The sequence below is a fragment of the Salvelinus sp. IW2-2015 genome, linkage group LG9 (genome assembly GCF_002910315.2).
Source record: "Salvelinus sp. IW2-2015 linkage group LG9, ASM291031v2, whole genome shotgun sequence".
NCBI classification, from domain to species: Eukaryota; Metazoa; Chordata; class Actinopteri; order Salmoniformes; family Salmonidae; genus Salvelinus; species Salvelinus sp. IW2-2015.
Genome location: NC_036849.1, coordinates 18427899 through 18433293, shown reverse-complemented (window position 1 = coordinate 18433293; position 5395 = coordinate 18427899).

The window sequence follows — 5395 nt, the reverse complement described above, 5'->3', positions numbered from 1 at the left end:
GTGAGTGAGTGAGTGAGTGAGTGAGTGAGTGAGTGAGTGAGTGAGTGAGTGAGTGAGTGAGTGAGTGAGTGAGTGAGTGAGTGAGTGAGTGAGTGCAGCATGTGTTCTCTGTTCAATAGGGAGGAAAGCTCAGACCACCTGAAGCAAACTGATTCATACTGTATACTGTAAGTCATCCACCCCCCTTGGAATACAACTTTGTAAAAAACTGCAGGATGTGTTTGAACTGTGGTAACTAATTATTGTATTTCATTAATTCCCTTCTTTTGAGCAGAATAAATACGCAGAACAGGGCAGATATATTATTTGAGAATCATACATTTGTCTGTATTTTTATGCACTTTGTTTTGCTTATTTGGTCTAAAACACCTTTCCAGTCTAGACATTGTAACGTTTTCTGATTCAGACAGAATCCTATCACTGCTGCTTGACTGTGTTTTCATGAAAATGAGTGTCACATCCAAAGACCTTTCATTTCCCTCTAAAACAAATGACAGGGAGGAAATTGAATGGGGCATATCCACATTGAACTGAGGGAGGAAATGGAATGGGGCATATCCATATTGAACTGAGGGAGGAAATGGAAGAGAACAACATGGATAAGGAACTGTAAAGGAGTGGAATGACAAAAAAATATTAGAGAGCCACTATGTACATTAAGATTTGACCGTTCATACATCCATGACCCATTTTCACTATGCTATCCCTACAGGACCTGTCACAATTGCCTGCAAATGACATCCTCTCTCGCTAGCATGTTCCTGATATCAAGAAGAGGCAACGTATCTTACTCTGAAATTAGTTAGCTGTGTTCATGCATTTCCCTATGTATTTACATGATTGCCAATGTCATATTCTTTACAGTGCATTAAATGCATTTCAAGATTACCTGCAGTGAAGATATTAGTTTTTTAGTTAAAGAACAACAGTCTGAAGAAAATGTTCATCTAAATGATCTAATTGCCATGTATAACTCTAAATTCTGCTGTCTTGAGTGAATATTTGCAGTGTTGGGTGAGAGGGTAAATGTTCTCTGGTCTGTTTTATTAGCTATTACAGAAGTATAGCTCATTCTGTGAAATGAATTCTTCAGGCACTATGTTATATTAATACCCGAGGCATATTACTTGCCAAAGGCCTTTTTAGGGTAGATGAGAGTTTCTGCAACATTGGGAAAACCTGACTAAGTTTCATCGTTAACAAATTGTAGCAGCTAACTCTTCATCTCTGTGGCAACAGCATAAGAACATATCCCTTGTGAAAACATCCTCCTACAGAATAGACTATGTGAGAAAAAAGGGTGAATTGTGAAATATTGTGTCTTATTAGTGACCAAACTGCACAACCCTTATTAAGCTGCACCACACGCTATATTGTGAATTGTCCCAAATTGGAGCTTCAAAGTCAATTGTGTAGATTACAGATGCTCTAATGCGGTTTGATGTTCATCCAGAGATTATTATTTTATATTGGTGTGTATGTTTAATTATTACATTAATGTTACACAGTAGCACATTCAAGGTCAAGTGTAAGGACAGATCTGGCACTGATGCCGTTTGAATATGTCGTAGGTGTCATCTGCGATCTGTGGTCCCGTGTGGCTCAGTTGGTAGAGCATGGCGCTTGCAACGCCAGGGTTGTGGGTTCATTCCCCACGGGGGGACCAGGATGAATATGTATGAACTTTCCAATTTGTAAGTCGCTCTGGATAAGAGCGTCAGCTAAATGACTTAAATGTGTAAATGTAAATCTGCAATTACATGATGTTTCTTTACACATTCAACATCATTATTGTAATGTTTTATAATATTCTTTCCACAGATAATCTGGGATGAGCAGACCAAAGACAATGTTAAAGTTATTGTAAAAATGAACATCCATTTTCATGATTTGGTCTTTTATACTAATTTAATTACATTATTGTTGAGGATACAATAAAGATATAATATGACTTAAATCCACCAAAATGTTTTATTAGAATATGACCCCTTTAGCACCCCAATGCTTTTAGTTGTCAATCAACTATTTTCTACCAGCTAGACTCAAATCAAATGTAACCCTTTTATGTTATGATATAAACTTAATATAAATGTCCATTTTGATTTATTCAAATAGTTTAGGTCTTGGAAAGTCCTTGGCACCTGATATTGCTGGCTCTTAATGACAAAAAATCTAAATACAAGGGAAATTCATATAGTGCTTTACTGTGGCCCCAGTATTTGTTTTACAACTCAAGGATTCTCTTTGGTTTTGAAGCCAATCTGTACTCCCAAAACACTATCTTCTTTAGAAAAAAAGAAATGAAGACATACAGATTCAGCAGCCTAGCCATCAGCATCAATCTCTAATAAAGCCCAGCTTCTTTCAAGAGCCACAGCTTCACTTCAGAGTCTAGTGCGTCTTTGAACCTGTTCACAAGCATGCTTATCTGCCCTCACACCTTAGCTGCACAGCAACATGTTCCTCTCCACGGCAACAGCATTATCCAGAACAGTCTCTGGGAAGATAACAGGCAGCACATTTTGGGCTTGACTTATCTCTCCCAGGCAACAAGGAAACTCTATCTCTTTTCGCTTATTTTCCTTTCCATGATAAACAGTGACTGGACACTTTTGTGCTCTGAACGTCCCTCAGAACTGCTGTCTTGTGCCAGCTGTGGAGTGATTTGAGTCTAATGCAGCTGAGAGATAAGAGAGACAGACAAATGGGAATGTTTCTAATTAGCTACTACTATTACTACATTTGAGTCAGCAGCACACATCAGGTCAAAATTAAACTGGCTTGGTGGATCATGTTTTGGGTGATTTTTTAAAAGGTTTTATTGAAGTGAACTGGGAATAACGTTATTTTAGTCTGGCAGATGAGAACTGGCACCCAAAACTGTCCACAGATGGCCTGCTGAAAATACACAACTCAGGGGGTGGGCTGCTGGTGTCTTGCCACACATCATAAATCTTTCTAGACCATGCTGTCAATGCGAACTGTACAAGATATTTTCAGTATTAAAGTGTTGGCCAGGCCAGGCAACAATTATTAACTATCTTGCATCCAGCAGAGCTGTGGAAGTGAAGGTTACCAGGGACAGAAGCCCTACTCTCAATTCAAAGATGACCCCATGACTAGATTACAGTAATTTTATCCATTCACCGTCCATAGTATGGCAATAACGCAACATCAAAAACCACTGGCTGAGAAGTTCATGGCTATATAAGTAGACTAAAGCATACCTTCACTCTTTCTCTTGACACTGCTTAGGGTTACTCACGTGTTTGAGTTGTATATAGTGGCAATATGTATTTTTTTTCTCTTCCTTCTTATTATATTCCTTCCCCTTTTATAATCTATAGTAATCTCTATCACAAAGATTCTAATCGAAAGTACTGATAGGCTAAATATATTTTTTTGTTAAATGTAATGTTGTGTGTTACTGCTGGCCACAAACGCAGGATATTACATTCAGTAAATGAAAAACATGAAAATTAGGATTTTAATAAAAATCTGTATGAAAGCATCTTCATTCAGGTGTGACATAGCCTTGTTTGATCATGTTTTAATGTATTGATAAAATTACCCCAGGAAATTAAAACAGTTATCCACCTGATCTCCATCTCACTACCTCTACTGAATACTATGACATGAAGAACCCCAACCCTAACCCTAACCCTCTATTGAATACTATGACATGAAGAACCCTAACCCTAACCCTCTATTGAATACTATGACATGAAGAACCCCAACCCTAACCCTAACCCTCTATTGAATACTATGACATGAACAACCCTAACCCTAACCCTAACCCTCATCTATTAATACGATTGACAATGAAGAACCCCAACCCTAACCCTAACCCTCTATTGAATACTATGACATGAAGATAACCCCAACCCCTAACCCTAACCCTCCATTGATACTACTATGACATGAAAACCCCAACCCTAACCCTAACCCTCTATTGAAATACTTATGTACATGAAAGAACCCCAACCCTAACCCTAACCCTCATTGAATACTAAGACATGAAGAACCCAACCCTAACCCTAAACCCTCCATTGAATACTATGACATGAAGAACCCCAACCCTAACCCTAACCCTCTATTGAATACTATGACATGAAAAACCCTAGCCCCCTAACCCTAAACCCTAACTCCCTATGAGATACTATGACATGAAGAACCCCCAACCCTAACCCTAACCCCCTATTGAATACAATGCATGAAGAACCCTAGCCCTAACCCTAACCCTAACACACTCCTCATTGAATACTATGACGCATAGAAGAACCCTAACCCTAACCCTAACTCTAAACCCTCTATGAATTACTATGACATGAAGATCCCACAACCCTAACCCTAACCCTCTATTAATACTTATGACACGAAGAACCCCAACCCTAACCCATAACCCTCTATTGAATACTAAACATGAAGAACCCCAACCCTAAACCCTAACCCTCCATTGAATACATGACATGAAGAACCCCCAACCCTAACCCTAACCCTCTATTGAATACTATGACATGGAGAGAACCCCAACCCTAACCCTAACCCCCTATTGAAATACAATGGCATGAAGAACCCTAGCCCCTAACCCTAACCCCTAACCTTCTATTGAATACTATGACATGAGAGAACCCCAACCCTAACCCTAACCCCCTATTGAATACAATGGCATGAAGAACCCGACCCTAACCCTAACCCTAACCCTCCTTGAATACTATGACATGAAGAACCCCAACCCTAACCCTAACCCTCTATTGAATACTATGACATGAAACCCAACCCAACCCTAACCCCTATAATACTATGCATGCAAACCACCCTAACCCTAACCCAACCCCTCTATTGAATACTATGACATGAAGACCCCAACCCTAACCCTAAACCCCCTATTGAATACTATGACATGAAGAAACCCCAACCCTAACCCTAACCCCCTATTGAATACAATGCATGAAGAACCCCAACCCTAACCCTAACCCTCTATTGAATACTATACATGAAGAACCCCAACCCTAACCCTAACCTCTATTGAATACTATAGACAACCAAATAACCCTAACCCTAACCCCCTATTGAATACAATGCGATGAAGAACCTAGCCCTAACCCTAACCTTAACCCTAACCCAAACAGTTATCCACCTGATCTCCATCTCAATTCCTCTACTGAATACTATGACATGAAGAACCCTAACCATAACCTGTAACCTAACCTATAACCCTAACCCAAATAGCCACTCAGCGCCAACTCACAATACACTCCACCATAGTCCACAAACTATACAGCAACTACACCATCAACCACTTACATGAGACCCTCCATCTGAGCCTGCAACCTAACACACTGTGAAGCCCTTACGCAATTACTCTCGATAACATGAACCCTAACCTAAGTGA